The sequence below is a fragment of the Lissotriton helveticus genome, chromosome 9, assembly GCF_964261635.1.
Source record: "Lissotriton helveticus chromosome 9, aLisHel1.1, whole genome shotgun sequence".
NCBI lineage: Eukaryota > Metazoa > Chordata > Amphibia > Caudata > Salamandridae > Lissotriton > Lissotriton helveticus.
In genome coordinates, this window is record NC_136070.1 from 111,207,952 (window position 1) to 111,226,751 (window position 18,800).

The window sequence follows — 18,800 nt, forward strand, 5'->3', positions numbered from 1 at the left end:
CCCGCTCCGCGGGTGCCGCTTCGCTGTCTTGGACACCGGCCACCGGGTGAGTGCGGTCAGCGGGGCTGCGAGCGTGCAGGGGACTCCATTGCCCAGGAGCCCCTGCGAGACCTTTGATTGACATCCGGTCCGCTCTCCCTGCTGCCGCCCCCCGCCCCTGGCTGTTTTAAAAACCCTCTTTCTCTCTTCACCTGCGGGACGCATTTATCTGCACAGAGGCACTTTGGAGGATTTCTTGGACGCTGACCCTGTGGTATTCCTTGTACCCTTCAGGACCCAGCAGGACGACTCGCCGCACCCGCTCCGCGGGTGCCGCTTCGCTGTCTTGGACACCGGCCACCGGGTGAGTGCGGTCAGCGGGGCTGCGAGCGTGCAGGGGACTCCATTGCCCAGGAGCCCCTGCGAGACCTTTGATTGACATCCGGTCCGCTCTCCCTGCTGCCGCCCCCCGCCCCTGGCTGTTTTAAAAACCCTCTTTCTCTCTTCACCTGCGGGACGCATTTATCTGCACAGAGGCACTTTGGAGGATTTCTTGGACGCTGACCCTGTGGTATTCCTTGTACCCTTCAGGACCCAGCAGGACGACTCGCCGCACCCGCTCCGCGGGTGCCGCTTCGCTGTCTTGGACACCGGCCACTGGGTGAGTGCGGTCAGCGGGGCTGCGAGCGTGCAGGGGACTCCATTGCCCAGGAGCCCCTGCGAGACCTTTGATTGACATCCGGTCCGCTCTCCCTGCTGCCACGCCCCCTTGTCTTACCTGTCCACTTACTTATTGTCCCTTCACTCCCGCAGCGCGGGACGCAGCCCGGGGCGAAGACCGGGCAAAGAGCGGGCCGTTTGAGGCCGTTCGAGGACTAAGAGGACTGGGCTGGGCCACCCCCCCTTGTTGGTACATTTTACAGTTTTATTGTTGTTTGTATTGTTATTTATTCACTTGTACCCTGTAAAATGTGCTCACGGGGTAGTCGGAGCAAAACCCTCATGGCTGCTAGCAATTGTAATCGAACCTTGGATGATTTCTTGGTCAAGACCAATTTGGCCATTGACGAAGAAATTAGCAAAATGCAGCACAAGGTCTCCCTAGAACTTGATGCTGCAAGAAGGCTGTCAGAACATATTGCCAACACAAAAAAATCATCCTTGGGAAATATCGCATCTGCCCGTACTCCTGATCGTACCATCGCTCCTCGGCCCTTAATAGTAACAACGGCAGCTATTCATCCCGCACCGCCATCAACCCTAATAAATTCCCCCCCCATCCCCACTCCACATTCAGTGCAGCAAAGCAAAGCCCTTGCCCCACTAATTAAAGGCATAGGCACTATTTCTTCTTTCTTTTCTAAAACTAACCTAGTTACCAAATCGGGTAGTGCTAAGAAAGCAGCAACCCTTAAAAAGAAATGTTTAGCGAGGTCCATTTATGCACGAAAGAAAGCCAAAATGGCAAGATCACAGTTTTTTAATCACAGACGTACCATGGGCTCTCTTGGGGCGAAAGTTGATAGCCAGAATATAGCTCCTAGCGGTATGGGGGGGGAACACGTTCCCAGTTCTCCTAGCCTGGTGGAAGATACCATCCTTGTCATCTCTCCAGAGTTGAAAAGTGTGGTTAATCCAGAGTGTCGGGAGAGCTGTCCCGTGAAAGGAAGGGAGGGGGATGAAGAATTCCTCAAGTTAGTTTGGGGTACGCTTAAGCAATTACTATCCCCTTTGGAATTAAGACTCTCCCGCATAGAGAACAATCTGTTGGAAATGGACAGGACAATAGTCACCCTGGCTAGTTTAAGCCTAAAAAGCATGGAAGCTAAGCTTCCATGTGTAACTGACCCTGTTCTCCAACCTAAGGCACCTGTAACCATACCATCTCTCCCACATGTACCTGTAAGTAATCCTGTGACCGAGTTAGTATCAAAACCAACACCTAAGCCCCGCACCATTATTCCCAATCCTGCAGTACCTACCCCTAGTTTAGTTGTCCCTTTATCTCCTCCTTTGCAAAAATCAGCCATTAGACAGAATCTTGTCCCAAGAGTAGTAGCCCACCAACATTCAAGGCCAGAACGTACGAAACATCTACCTCGACAGGCTACCCGCTCTAACTTTCGTGGAGGGTTTATTGACCTTCCCCCTGAAGCAGGGTCCTATGTCATCATTTTAGCTGGTGTTCCTGAATTGGACCCTCATTCCCAGGAGAATGATCTTTCCCTAAAAAACAAGGTCATTCACTGGCTTAATACTAATGCCCAGCTCCCTGGTCAGCATAGAAGTAGTGTCCTAATGGTACGGAGAGTGCCTTGGATAGGCCCCACGCATAAGTCTATAGCGGGTGACTGTGTTGTGGTATCCTTTGCCGACCCTCACTCAGCCCAGCATCTCTGTACATGGCCTTCCCATGGAGCTAATTCCACCATTGTCGTGAGGCCCCTTACTTTTTTCTACCCTCCTAGACATCAACCTATGAAGAACACTCTATGGTCAAATGTTCAGCACCCTAGACAGCCAGCTTATATGGCTGATGGGTACACCCAGCACAATTGGTGGCAGGGGGTACCGATATCAAATAGGTTTGGTTGTCTGGAGGATGTCGACTGACATGGGGGGTCGGTCGACATATCGCCATTAAATAACCTCCCGCTTACTCAGGATACAGGCTCATTTACCACCCCCGTAAAATCTGGTGTAAGTCCAACTTCTTCCAGAAATTTGACGAATTCTCCCTATACTAGGGAGGTAGCTCAACCCACCATTCTAACCTCGTTAAGTTGTGGACCCATTATGTCTGGAAACCTGTATTCACCGCCAGACCCTAGCGTTGTTCCGGCTATGTCTGGGGTTGACGCGCAGGGACTGGCTTCCATCCACCTAGTAAACGGTATGGATAACCCATTGAGAGTGGTATCATGGAACATTGCAGGGCTAAGGGGACGCCTGGATAATGATGATTGGACTAACTTTATCGACCTGTATGATATCATTATCTTCCAGGAAACTTGGTCAACAGTCCCCTTATATAGGGTGGGTTACCTTAATTTCTCAAAACCCGCCACTCCGAGTATTAAGGGTAGGGCCTCAGGTGGATTAACCATCTGGATTAAAAATAATCTGGGCTTTTATGGCAAGGAAACCTTGGTAGAGAGCCTGGACCTTCTGTGTATCACCTTGAGCAAGGTTAATGCCATCGATCTCTTTTTGGTTAATGTTTATGCTCGTGGCTGCCAGGGTGGGAGGAAACAAACTGTCACATCCCACCTTGACCTGGCACTGAAGAACCTCACTGCCGATAAGATCGTTATGGTAGCGGGCGATTTGAATTCCTCCTTTGAGCCTATACTTACTTTGGCTGAGGACGTGGGCGCTGAGGAGGACACAGCTTGGAATATTCCTCCGTTAACTATCTCTAAGGGAGTCAGGGGTACTGAGGCAGCACTTCATTGGCTGGGCCTCTGTTTGGAACGGGGCCTTCGGGCTGTCAATGGGCGCACGCGCTCTGATAGATTAGGGACACATACTTTTGACAATGGCTTAAGCTCCAGCCGTATCGACTACATTTTGATCAATATTGAATTTTGGTCGATTGTGCGCGATATGGTGGTAGAGCCCCGTCCAGAGAGTGACCACAATCCTCTCTCACTCGAGATTTTGGTCACCGGCCTGGGTGAGCAAGCCTGTGGAACTAATTGCCTGACATCTGACGTGGTCCTGTGTGACAATAGACGACGCGTAAAGTGGACCAGAGTGTTGGATGATCCAGCGCTTATTGCCGAGTTAGAGGAGAAGGTCAGGAGCACGAGGAGTAAGATGCCATCACTATCCTCTTTTGGTGCAGTTGACCCAGCCTTTATCAATCTCCATGAGGAGTGTTTTATGAGTTTAAAAAACCTCCTTACTAAGCCCTCTAAAGCCGCCCCCATTAAGGCGCACAAAAAATGGTATGACAAGAGCTGCAGAGTAGCTCATAGCAGCCTAATAGAGGCTGTCAAGGCTAGGAACACCGCAGATATTAGGGTTGCTAGGCAGCGTTATAAACAAACTCTTTGGGTGGCCAAGAGGGATTGGGACGACTCTTACTGGCTCGCTCTTCTTAGGGCCTGTGAGTCCTCCAATCCAACTGAATTTTGGCTGATTGTGAGGAGGGGAAGGGCTTCAGTCGCCCAAACACCCAATAATCACGTGTCAGCGCAATCTTGGGTTAAATTCTTTGCAGCACAATTTAATGACCCAAATATAGCCCTAGATCACACAATAGCAACCATCCCACAGAGTCCTCTATATTTGCCAGGAGATAGACTTATCTTTCTGGAAACTGATGCCTCACAAGCCTTGGAGTCAGTCCAGTCGGGAAAAGCCCCCGGCCTCGATGTCATTCCCGCTGATCTTTTTAAGCTAAATCCTGGTTTATGGGTCCCTTATATCACGCAATTGGCTAATTACATAGCCGCAGGCGCAGAGATCCCAAAATCCTGGAAAGGTGCGGAAATCCTGCCAGTATATAAGAAGGGTGATCGCTCCATCCCAAATAATTATCGGCCAATCAGTCTGATCGATGCACTTCAGAAGATTGTGTCTAGGATGATTTTAGTAAGAATCCAGGAATGGATCGACACCAATAACATACTTTCTCCTATGCAGGCAGGATTCAGGTTTGGCATTAGTACTATTGACCAGGTTCTGCGGTTCTCACTTTTTTTCTGGAAAGTGGTCTTGCTGGGTGGTGGCGTAATTTACGCCGCGTTTGTCGACCTTAAGTCTGCTTTTGACTTAGTTCCAAGGAAGAAGCTATGGGAAGCTCTTAGATCAATGGGTCTTCCCTTAGAGCTTTTGAGTTTCGTTCAGCGCTTACACGAGGATAATTTCGCCCAGGTAAGATGGGGCAGCCAGGGCCAGGTAACAGAGTGTTTCCCTGTACAACGTGGGGTGCGACAAGGTTGTGTCTTGGCACCCACCCTGTTCCTCTTGTTTATTAATCAGGTCATCGATTATTTTAACAATATCCAGTCCGATGCACCAATGTTGGGTGGTCGCAAATATCCTATGCTTATATTTGCTGACGACACCCTCCTTCTTTCTAAAACAAGAGGAGGGCTCCAGGTTGCCCTGAATAGATTTTCGGAGTTTTGTAATGCAAACGACCTACAAATAAATGTTGAAAAGACCAAATTTATGGTCTTTTGTAAGAAAACCCCCCCAACCTGTACGGTGTCTCTAAACGGGGTCCAACTTGAGCAGGTCAAAGTTATGACTTATCTTGGTGTGACTCTTGATCAGCATCTTGATTGGAACTCCCAACTGGAGACATCTAAATTAAAATTTAATAGGCTGGCCGGTTGTTTGGTTCTTGAGCAAAAGAACTCGTTTACAAAACGTATCACCCCCGCCCTTAAGATCTATGAGGCAAAAGTCCTTTCCGCAACCCTATATGGAGCCGAAGTCTGGGGTCATAAAGATCTATCAGGTTTGGCTGTGGCACAAAATAGGTTCCTACGGAACCTGGTTGGTCTTCCACAGTCTGCACCTATAAAACCTTTGCTACTAGACCTAGGTTGTAGACCAATTAATGATCTGGCCCAGTATCGTATAGTGTCACTCTGGCGTCGCCTTTGGTCCACTCCCGAGCTTAGTCTCTTTGCCCGGGAACTGGACGAGGTTAAATCACTATGGGGCGCGCAAAAACTACACTGGTTTAGGGAAGTTAGAATCACCCTACATATGATGGGCCTTCCAGAGCTCTGGTCAAATCCAGGGGGGTCCACATTTCCATCCAAATCTGAGTTTAAAGCTCTTTTTTGGGCATGGAAAAAATCTATTTTGGTATCCCAATCCCTGGACACTAATTTAACAGGAATATTTCTGTCGCACAAGGTCACTCCTGCACTAGAGCAGTATTGGGATTTGATACCCAAGGTGTTAGATCGTAAGCTTTATCATCAGTTTCGTACTGGCACCTTGCCAGTCAACTCCTTTACTGCTAAATGGGATTCGAAGTCAGGAAGCAAATGTCCTTGGTGTTTGGACCAGGAAGAAAGCATTGGTCATCTCTTCTTTGGTTGCCCTGTTTATCGTGATCCTAGGAATAAGTGGCTAAAACCCATCTGTGCATCCCTGAATTGTAGTGGTTCTCGTGATGCACTTAGGAAAATGCAAGTAATAAGATCTGAAATAGTGGTGATTTGTGTTGCAAGATTCCTGGGATGGTCTTGGCTGATTCGAATTAAGAAACTGAACGCACCCTTGCATTGATCGTTCCATTTTGATGTATTTTATGTATACTGTCATGCTTGTGCTTTTTTAGTACAAGGGATTGCTAGTGAATTTTATAGTGTATATGATTGTGTATTGTCTTTTATGAATTTTTACCATTCGAAATAAAGACTAATCGAAATCGAAATCGTATGTGATTATAGTCCATTCAGGGGGTTCGGGGTATTGGAGTATAAACTTTTTGGCCCTCTCCCCTTTTGCGTGTTCATTCGCATAAGAAATAACATACACAGCACACCACTGACAAGGCTAAACAGGCAGGCCCATCACACCTCCCATGCACAACACCCCAATCACTCCGTCAATGTGAGTGATACAGCTCAAGTAGTGAAAACTCAGAATCTGGGTCTCCATTACTGGACAGCTATATTAACTAAGCCAAGGTCACAATGTGTGGCTGCCCATCAATATTAGTCCCATACAACCTGCAAAAATTCTTGTGAATATGCACACACTCACTGCCCAGTGTGAGTATGCACAAGCCAGATTTTGTATACATGGACAGTGTGCACATGTAGCTAACACATGAGAAATACAAAGTATACCAGGGACAAAGGCCACTGAGGCAGACCCGTGCAAAACTCCATGTTGAGACTCATGATCAGTGCCAAAATATCATGAAGGGCAACCACAGTGCACAGGTCGTGGAACAGTTAAGGTACCAACAAGTGTCACAGACCCCCCTCCAACATGATGATGTGCTAAGCAATATGCATACTAATACATTGCACCCTAGGAGGACATGCTCAAAAATTAAATACCCAAAGCAGGGGCCAAATGTGGAGGAGGGGAAGTGATGTAAAAGAGCATCTGCTGAATATGGGGCATTGCAATGACAAGGCATAAAGTGCCTGTCTGACCAGACCACCACAACTGTGGGAGTGTTACCAGGCTTCGCAACTCTGCAGGTAGCAAGTGACACACATGCCAACAAACAGACATGTATCTACCCCCTCCTTGCTGCTGTCGCTCCTGCAACTGCCTATGGAGGTCTGGGAAAACCATGGCCAGGACCCGGAGCAGGGTGGGGGTGAGGTGATGTGTGCCGCCATGCCGGCGTGGAGCATCAAGCTTCAGCTGCACCCGGGTGATACGGCGGGTCCAGCACCGGATATCCTGCCACCTCTTGCAGATGTTCCGGATCTTGCGGTGAGGGCCCCCCTCGGACCTGACATCCCTGACAGCCCTGGTTATGTCCAGCCAGATCTCCCCCTTCTCATAGGCAGATACCTGTGAGGAAGACAAAGTGAAACAACATCAGTACCCCTGCTCCATGTCCCAAAGACACACACTTGCTCCACATTGACGATGACAACAGGGCAGAGGATGCTGACAGGACTTGCATCATTGTCCATGTGAATGTGGCCTGTGAGCAAACACCAATGCACCACATACCTTCGAAAGGCAACAGATGCCCTAAGGGGTGGTAACCACTCACTGAGCATGGCTAACCCTGAACAAGATATGCTATTGCAGGGTGGTGGACAGCATGTGACATGCTGTCACATATCCCACTACACCTAAGAACTCTCAGCAGGCCACACATGCTCTAGTGAATGCACTTAGCACAATGGCGGTAAGCAGTAAACACTATTTAGCTACATCATTCACTGCATGGTAGATACCTTAATGTACATACCAGGCACTCACTCCAAAGTACATTGCATCTCTCTGTCCCATAAATACACAATGGCTGTAGTGACACTCACACATTCATCACTCACCTGATCCCCTGGTTTCCCATACAGCTTGCTGTAGTTAGGTAGGAGGGCATCCAGCAGGGCCTGGTTCTCCTCCTCACTGAATGCAGGTGCCCTCTCCATGCTCAGCAAAATCAGGGTCCAGGGAATGCAGAGACAGCAGCAGTGTTGTCCACTCCAATGTTGTGCAGGCAAGTGCCCTCTCACAGCCATATGCAGCCTTAAATCTGTGCTGCTGAGAGGCTGTCAGTCTCAGGAAGACAGTGTGATAGGGCAGATTACTTTGCATCCTTTGTTTCATCCAATCCCATTCCACATAAGGCCCTGACACACATTTGCATGGTTTAAAATGTGAGCTCTAGCTACACAACAAACATTGCAACATTGTATAGTTTTGGCCAACTGAATTTTGCAGAACACCTGTAGCACACTCAAATCTCTGTTTCCTTGACAACTAGCCTGCATTCTGAGCATTCTACTCGTCCCCTAGGTGTTCCCTATGTTTTTTCAGGGATCCACACAGAAGTACGATGCATGATTCGTTGCAAACGCCAGTTTTCGATAGTGAGATGACCCGTACACACGCACGCACCAGTGGGGTACGCTCCGCACGCGTATGGCCACAATGCAACAGTAAAACGACCCGTACACACGCACGCACCAGTGGGGTACGCTCCACACACGTATGGCTACAATGCAACAGTGAGACGACCCATACACACGCACGCACCAGTGGGGTACGCTCCACACGCGTATGGCTACAATGCAACAGTGAGACGACCTGTACACTCGCACGCACCAGTGGGGTACGCTCCACACGCGTATGGCTACAATGCAACAGTGAGACGACCCGTATACACGCACGCACCAGTGGGGTACGCTCCACACGTGTTTGGCTACAATGCAACAGTGAGATGACCCGTACACACGCACGCACCAGTGGGGTACTGGGCGTCTCCCATGCTCTAGTGAATGCATGTGTACAGTGCGTTCCACAAGCTCACGCATGGCACCATTACTATAGTGATAACAGGAAAACACATGGCAGGGATGTGGGTATGAGGTCATCATGAGGATGTCCATGTATGTGTTGGCATGGCATACTTACATGAGCAGGCCCTAGGTGTGGCACACAGTTATATAGCAGAGGGCATGTGATCTAGATGTGTGATATGCTGTGGAGACATGACATTTGTGATGTGCCACAATGTGGTTCACATTACCGTGATACTTGTCACATGAGTAACATCATGAACATGTTGTTATTCACATGAACACTGGGATGGCACACTCTTCAGTACAGGCATCTGTCACATGATGCCAGGGACAGGGGCACTGTCTCACTTTACCAATTGACGCTCTGCATGACCCTGTGTGACAATTTAATGTGTGTGCCATGTAATAGATTGGACATGCTGTTTGTATCGGGTAAACGTAATCCTCTTTAGGTACCTCTATGATGGGTTTGTGTCGTGATTGCAAGTGTCTCACATGTACGCACACCATGCCACAGGGGCATTTCTACAGCTCATGTGTGTGATGGCATCATGGAGCATTTGGCCACAGACATACAGATCTGTATCCAGAGGATGGCTGTGGTGTAGTTTTGTACAATGCACAACTCATGCACAACATCACTGAAATGTAAAATATATAGCATATGTGACGTGGGTGTGTTCCTTGCAGTCAGCTGTCTGGATGTGTTGACCACCTTCTCATGCACGTCACGTGACGTGTGTCACTGACGTGATGCATTGGTCTGCTAACTCAGACATGCCCAGATGATCATTTGTGTGCATGTCATGTCCATTTCACAGCCAACAGGTGAATCAGTTTTGTTGTAGGAGTGCCAACTAACTGGCATAAGTGTCCATGATGTATAGCCCACGGCAGATTCATAAGTGATTTCATGTGTTTAAGCAGTGTTGATTGTGCTATGTACATTGGAATTGTTGTTTGCTGATAGTTGTACACCTTTTTACCCAAACATGTCGTGCAGGGCACCCCCTCTGCCAAGGCCGTTGCCTGACTTGGATGCCATGAGGGAAGGTGATTGCATCCGCCGCTACAGATTCCCTCAAGAGTTGATTTAGAATTTGACGGACAGGCTGGAACCACAACTCCAACCGCGACACAGGTATCCAACTGCGCTGACATCCAAGGTAAAGGTGATGGCAGCCCTACATTTCTTTGCCACAGGTACGTTCCAATTCACCATAGGTGATGTGGCGTGGATGTCCCAGACCATGTTCAGCCGTGTACTACGTGATGTCTTAGCTGCTATGTTGCAGCACATTGATGAATTCATTAAGTTCCCTACTCCACAAGAGTTGAACAATGTCAAGGGTCATTCTATGCCCTGGGACACATGCCACATGTAATTGGGTCCATTGATGGGACACATGTTGGACTGGTGCCACCACAGGCTCAGAAGCAGGCCTTCCGCAACAGGAAACATTACCACTCCATAAATGCCCTAGTGGTGTGTCTTGCTAACATAATGATTTCCCATGTTTGTGCACGTTTTTCAGGATCATGCCACGATGAATTCATCATGAGGCAGAGCAGGGTACCACAGATGATGCTGCAGCTGCGCTACCATCGGGCATGTCTTGTTGGTGGGTAAACACTGTTCCTCAAGTATGTCTCAATGTAATTTATGAAGAAATAAAGTGCGATCAGACAAAACTGATGGCATCCCTTAGGGCACACTTTTAGGCGATTCTTGCCTTCACCTTTCAAAAAAACATCATAGTGTTCGTGATCAAAAAGGATTTATTTGATTCCAAGGTATTCAATCTTGATAATGTTAATTCACATAATCGTCATGAAAATGTTTTCCATTCTTGTTATTTACAAATTATCCCACATATTGCTCCAATGCATTTCGGACTGATAGTCCTTCATCGGGGAGCGCCTAAAAAAAGAACAACATACAAAGCCTGTATGAGCTGATATGTATAGTGCTAAATGATAAACAACTCGAAGGATACAAGTGAATAACTCATGCCATAAGCGGGTGCTGGAGTTGAAATAGGTGAAGTTTAAAAATGAAAACGTGTCATGTCTTAAACTAAAGAGTCGAACGAATGGTGAGTGCTGGATAGAAAACGGAGTGGGTTTGGTAAATAAATAGTCATTTCCCATTGGTAACAAGCAAGCGTGAAAAAGACGAGAAATAAAAGACGAGAAATAAAACCTTAGTGCTGTGCCTTCCAAAGATCCCAATTAGCGTCATGCAGAAAGTGCTCATAGAGCTTACCAGTGGCGATGGATTGAATACACGACGGTTAGGAAAACTCTGTGGTGTGTTACCGCGGTAAACGCGGAAGTGTTTAAAAAAAGTTGATAAAGCGATCACGTGATGAGCATAGAGTCAGAAGAAAGACTACTAGAAACTTGACAATGAGAGCGAAGTGAACGAAAAATGTATAGATTAAAGGTTGATAAAATGAACAAATAGGTAAGGTGCATAAAACGGGTGAAAATTAAATAAAATAAAATAAAAGTGAAGAGAGAGTGTCAAAAAATGTGAACAGTGCAAAAAGTACAAGGTATGTATGCAAGTATACAAGTATACAGGCAGTGAAAATACACAACAAGGAAACCTACAGACCGCAATAATACTCTCCACTACACCAGCTTTCATCCCCCGTCCTTGAAAAACCATTTACCCAGGTCACAATTACTTAGAGTCAAACGTATCACTTCAGACCCTACCATTGCTGAAACCCGCATCAATGAAATGACCGAAAGATTCCGCACGAGAGGATATCCCACCAAAATTTTGGAATCTGCTAAGGAGTATGTACAACCTATGAATCGTCAAGAGATTCTTAGCAAATCCAGACAAAAACCCAAGATAGACCAGATGGTCGTAGTTGCAAAATTCTCTAATGTCAGTACCACTTACAAGAACATTGTACTTAAACATTGGCCACTTTTACAACTGGAGCCTGATTTCAATGATGTATTCAAATCTCCACCATTGTTTGCTTACACCAGGGGGAGAAATTTAGGAGAAATCCTTAAACAACCTAAAAAACTGACACATCAACACCGCGGAACAAGACCATGCAACAATTGCAATAGTTGCAACAATGTAATAACAGGCACCGACATAACACATCCCATGAAAGGATACAAAATCCATTTACAAGTAACGGCTACATGTGATACCAGCAATTGTATTTACCTTCTAAAATGTCCGTGTGGAAAAACCTATGTAGGTAAAACCGAGCGAAAAATGAAAATTCGCTTAAATGAACATAAGTCTAACATTCGTACTGCTAATGAGAAATCCACAGTAGCCAGCCATTTCAATGAAATAAAACACACCATTTCCCAGTTGAAATATATTATTTTGGAAACTGTTGACAGGATTGAGGGAAGAGACAACAACAAACATTTACTTCAAAGGGAAAATTATTGGCTTTACAGACTACAGTCCATGAAACCTTTTGGTTTGAATGAAAGAATTGAATTTTCGTGTTATCTTCAAGAATGATTTATCGACACACCCCTTATGGGTTGACCAGTTCTGTACATTCTCCTTGTTGCGTATTTTCACTGCCTGTATACTTGTATACTTGCATATATACCTTGTACTTTTTGCACTGTTCACATTTTTTGACACTCTCTCTTCACTTTTATTTTATTTTATTTAATTTTCACCCGTTTTATGCACCTTACCTATTTGTTCATTTTATCAACCTTTAATCTATACATTTTTCGTTCACTTCGCTCTCATTGTCAAGTTTCTAGTAGTCTTTCTTCTGACTCTATGCTCATCACGTGATCGCTTTATCAACTTTTTTTAAACACTTCCGCGTTTACCGCGGTAACACACCACGGAGTTTTCCTAACCGTCGTGTATTCAATCCATCGCCACTGGTAAGCTCTATGAGCACTTTCTGCATGACGCTAATTGGGATCTTTGGAAGGCACAGCACTAAGGTTTTATTTCTCGTCTTTTATTTCTCGTCTTTTTCACGCTTGCTTGTTACCAATGGGAAATGACTATTTATTTACCAAACCCACTCCGTTTTCTATCCAGCACTCACCATTCGTTCGACTCTTTAGTTTAAGACATGACACGTTTTCATTTTTAAACTTCACCTATTTCAACTCCAGCACCCGCTTATGGCATGAGTTATTCACTTGTATCCTTCGAGTTGTTTATCATTTAGCACTATACATATCAGCTCATACAGGCTGTGTATGTTGTTCTTTTTTTTAGGCGCTCCCCGATGAAGGACTATCAGTCCGAAATGCATTGGAGCAATATGTGGGATAATTTGTAAATAACAAGAATGGAAAACATTTTCATGACGATTATGTGAATTAACATTATCAAGATTGAATACCTTGGAATCAAATAAATCCTTTTTGATCACGAACACTATGATGTTTTTTTGAAAGGTGAAGGCAAGAATCGCCTAAAAGTGTGCCCTAAGGGATGCCATCAGTTTTGTCTGATCGCACTTTATTTCTTCATTACATAATCGTCCACTGGGCAGAGGACGACACCTAGGTGCACCTAATTAAATTGATGAACTTTTTGTCAGTTAGACATTATTCACTTTGATCTGTGCACGTGTCAAAAAATACCACAATCTAATTGAGCCTATTTACCCACAGACCACGTAGCACGACAAACAATCTTTTTCAAAAAATCTTTTCAAAAATGAATTATGAAGATATTGCTCGATCAACGGAAGCCAGAGCAGACACTTTTGCCTGCGGCATTGATGAAGCAAGTAAAATCTATGCTCTAATACAAGACGACATAACGGAACGATCTTCGACAAGGAGTAAAGAGCAGAACGCAAAACAACTGTTATATTTATCAAAAAGAAAAATCAATCAGACCTTACACGCTGCAACCCTAATCAAATACCACAAGACACTACGCATTCCCAGAGGCCTACGAATTGCGTTAAAACCTTCTTTGTGTAAGAACTCAAAATCATTTTTAGACAAGTGGTATGCCATACTAAACAAGTGCAGCCTCGACCTAATTCTTCTAATTGTTGAAGAATTGTCTAAAATCATCATTGACATAGAAAAAGAAATTGCGACAACAACGGAAGAACTCACCAACAACATGCCCACCGAGGATTGGGATGAATTCATAGCTGACATAAAACAACAACTCGATAAACATCACAATGAGATCAATGAACGAAAGATTAGGAAATTCAGGCGTGACACGCTTGATTATAAATTGGACGAAGTGTACACTTGGGCGGAAGTTTACGCCCATAGAAGAAGATCTCGTCCATATACCCAAAACAGCGACACATCCTCATCTGAAGGAGAACCTACTGAACGCCAATGAAGAACAGGACAACCCAATGTCCGAACTCAAGAACCACAACAAACTTCGAGAACTGAGGAAATGACATCAAGCAGTTCAACTGAATCGACGCCTACTCCTTTTTTAGAACAGGTCAGAGAACAAGACGACCCAGGAGGAGCAAAACAAAAAAGCACTCCACAAACAAGAAGCGTAACCTTACCAAAGGAGAAAGAAAGAAAGAAGAAATGACAATTGACAACCAACTAGTCATCAATATATCAGACTACAACTTTACACCACAGGATATGAACTTGTTGAGAAAAGGTACCTCATTCGTCCCGTCTAACAAGTCCAATCAGTTGGAATTGGAAATTGTTACATTCAAATTGATTAGGAAACTCAAACTTAGACACTATTTTGACAACATAATCAACGTACAAGGCCAAAAAAAAGAAGATCCACTAATGGGTTTAAAAACATTTAGCACCTTTCAGGCTCCAGTTAGTCACAAAACCATCGATCTTTTTGAACAATTGATAAAAAATGATTTGACTTCCATTGATTATCACAAGAATCCTCACAAGAACATCACCCAAAAAGATCTTGACCGATTGAAATCCATTGCTCAAAATGATGAGATCATTTGCACAAAAGCAGATAAAGGTGGAGCTTTGGTTGTTATGAATGCTTCAATGTATCACAATAAGTTACAAGAACACATTACTGATGAAACAGTTTACATGAAATTGCCTAACAACCCCACCCAACAATTTGCTACAGAACTAAAAATCATCATTGATAAAGCTTTCACTCTAGGTGTCATAGAATTTTCTAACTCCATCTCATCCAAGAAGTCCATTTATTTATGCAATGCCAAAGATTCATAAAGACCTCACCAACCCGCCAATCCGTCCTATAGTGTCAACACGTGGAAGTATTCATGAAGCTGTGGGTCAGTACCTGGATCGTAAGCTACAACCAACTGTTCAATCTTTGACAAGCTACATTAAGGATACCACCGACTTTTTGGGTAAATTACAAGCTTTGGAAATTCAACCTGATGAAACGTTATGGTTGTGCACAGCGGATGTTAGTGCATTATACACTTCCATTCCACACTCAGGAAGTATAGAAGCCATGGAACAAGCAGTTTTGAACATGGACCTAGATGAAAATGAAAAAATCTTTTTGATGGAATTAATGACTTTCACCCTTTATCACAGCTATTTTAAACATCAAAATGACTGGTATTTGCAACTCGTAGGCACCAGTATGGGCAACTGCGCAGCTCCAGTCTACGCCAATATTTATATGGGAGATTTTGAGCAAGCAAACATCTGGTCCAAACCAGAATGGACTGACAATTTAAAAATGTACGTACGGTACATTGACGATCTGTTCATCCTTTGGAAAAACACCAAAACCAACTTAGAAACAGTTCTCCAAATTTTAAACAACGTCAACGACAGAATCAAATTCACATGGAATATTCAAGCCCAGACTATCACGTTTTTGGACGTTCAAATAACACTCAAAGATAATCAGTTAACCACCGACATCTTCAGGAAACCTACAGACCGCAATAATACTCTCCACTACACCAGCTTTCATCCCCCGTCCTTGAAAAACCATTTACCCAGGTCACAATTACTTAGAGTCAAACGTATCACTTCAGACCCTACCATTGCTGAAACCCGCATCAATGAAATGACCGAAAGAATCCGCACGAGAGGATATCCCACCAAAATTTTGGAATCTGCTAAGGAGTATGTACAACCTATGAATCGTCAAGAGATTCTTAGCAAATCCAGACAAAAACCCAAGATAGACCAGATGGTCGTAGTTGCAAAATTCTCTAATGTCAGTACCACTTACAAGAACATTGTACTTAAACATTGGCCACTTTTACAACTGGAGCCTGATTTCAATGATGTATTCAAATCTCCACCATTGTTTGCTTACACCAGGGGGAGAAATTTAGGAGAAATCCTTAAACAACCTAAAAAACTGACACATCAACACCGCGGAACAAGACCATGCAACAATTGCAACAGTTGCAACAATGTAATAACAGGCACCGACATAACACATCCCATGAAAGGATACAAAATCCATTTACAAATAACGGCTACATGTGATACCAGCAATTGTATTTACCTTCTAAAATGTCCGTGTGGAAAAACCTATGTAGGTAAAACCGAGCGAAAAATGAAAATTCGCTTAAATGAACATAAGTCTAACATTCGTACTGCTAATGAGAAATCCACAGTAGCCAGCCATTTCAATGAAATGAAACACACCATTTCCCAGTTGAAATATATTATTTTGGAAACTGTTGACAGGATTGAGGGAAGAGACAACAACAAACATTTACTTCAAAGGGAAAATTATTGGCTTTACAGACTACAGTCCATGAAACCTTTTGGTTTGAATGAAAGAATTGAATTTTCGTGTTATCTCTAAGAATGATTTATCGACACACCCCTTATGGGTTGACCAGTTCTGTACATTCTCCTTGTTGCGTATTTTCACTGCCTGTATACTTGTATACTTGCATATATACCTTGTACTTTTAGCACTTTTCACATTTTTTGACACTCTCTCTTCACTTTTATTTTATTTTATTTAATTTTCACCCGTTTTATGCACCTTACCTATTTGTTCATTTTATCAACCTTTAATCTATACATTTTTCGTTCACTTCGCTCTCATTGTCAAGTTTCTAGTAGTCTTTCTTCTGACTCTATGCTCATCACGTGATCGCTTTATCAACTTTTTTTAAACACTTCCGCGTTTACCGCGGTAACACACCACGGAGTTTTCCTAACCGTCGTGTATTCAATCCATCGCCACTGGTAAACTCTATGAGCACTTTCTGCATGACGCTAATTGGGATCTTTGGAAGGCACAGCACTAAGGTTTTATTTCTCGTCTTTTATTTCTCGTCTTTTTCACGCTTGCTTGTTACCAATGGGAAATGACTATTTATTTACCAAACCCACTCCGTTTTCTATCCAGCACTCACCATTCGTTCGACTCTTTAGTTTAAGACATGACACGTTTTCATTTTTAAACTTCACCTATTTCAACTCCAGCACCCGCTTATGGCATGAGTTATTCACTTGTATCCTTCGAGTTGTTTATCATTTAGCACTATACATATCAGCTCATACAGGCTTTGTATGTTGTTCTTTTTTTAGGCGCTCCCCGATGAAGGACTATCAGTCCGAAATGCATTGGAGCAATATGTGGGATAATTTGTAAATAACAAGAATGGAAAACATTTTCATGACGATTATGTGAATTAACATTATCAAGATTGAATACCTTGGAATCAAATAAATCCTTTTTGATCACGAACACTATGATGTTTTTTTGAAAGGTGAAGGCAAGAATCGCCTAAAAGTGTGCCCTAAGGGATGCCATCAGTTTTGTCTGATCGCACTTTATTTCTTCATTACATAATCGTCCACTGGGCAGAGGACGACACCTAGGTGCACCTAATTAAATTGATGAACTTTTTGTCAGTTAGACATTATCCACTTTGATCTGTGCACGTGTCAAAAAATACCACAATCTCAATGTAATTTATCTCTCTCACGGCTTCTCATTACACTCATTGCCATGATGTATTGTTGCAGGAGATGCCAGATATCCGAACATGCCGTGGCTCATGACTCCACTACGCAACCCCAAAACTGCTGCAGACCAGCGGTACAATAATGCACACGGGCAGACCAGGCGTGTGATAGAGCATACGTTTGTACTCCTGAAGAGCCGGTTCAGGTGTCTCCACAAGATAGGTGGATTCCTACCATACTCCCCGCTCAAGGTGTGTGACATCTTCACAGTGTGCTGCATGCTGCACAACATGGCAGTGGAGGGGGGCGTGCCACTCATCCTGGATCCTGATGATGAGGAACATCCACCTGTTGAGGATGAAGGCCTTGGCCAGGATGCTAGCGATGAGGAGGAGGAGGATGATATCCGGAGTCAGCTCATATGCAACTTCTTCTCATAAGGGTGAGTACCTGTAAAATAGTGTGCAAGCTACTACCATAGAGTGACATGTGTAGCATACTGTGTGTCCAGCAGACTGTATACAATGTCACTTTGATGTTTGTGGTGCAGTGTCACACAAGTGACGATGTCATGCCACACACATGAGCGCAATGATTGAACTTTGAATGTACAAGTGTACTACATTGTTAGTGTATTGTACATGGCCATGTCTGAATGAATATATTCAGTACGTGACCCCTTGTGTGCCTGTCCTTTCCAGGTCGTCCTGCCTGTTGTCTGTTCGTGTCATCTTGGTCCTCCTGCAATTCCTCTTGTTGATAGCAACGTCGGATGAATCTGCGTACCTTGCACAGACATGTGGAAATGTCAGTTTGGGTAAGGATTCCAAACAGGCAGTTTATTGTTGGTATGGTTTTTGATTGTGTGGAAACTGTTCATGCGCATGTTGTAGGCCCATACATACATGTCACATTACCATGTATCAAATTTCATGTAGCGCCACTCCCATGACAAGACAG

The 18,800-nt window shown here is 44.4% G+C and overlaps 1 protein-coding gene across 8 annotated transcripts in view; it reads right to left on the reverse strand.

Moving 5' to 3' along the window:
* Window positions 1-18,800, reverse strand: part of LOC144780983 (uncharacterized) — a 1,867,627-nt gene that overhangs the window by 1,394,258 nt on the left and 454,569 nt on the right. The gene's annotated exons all lie outside the window — the stretch shown is intronic.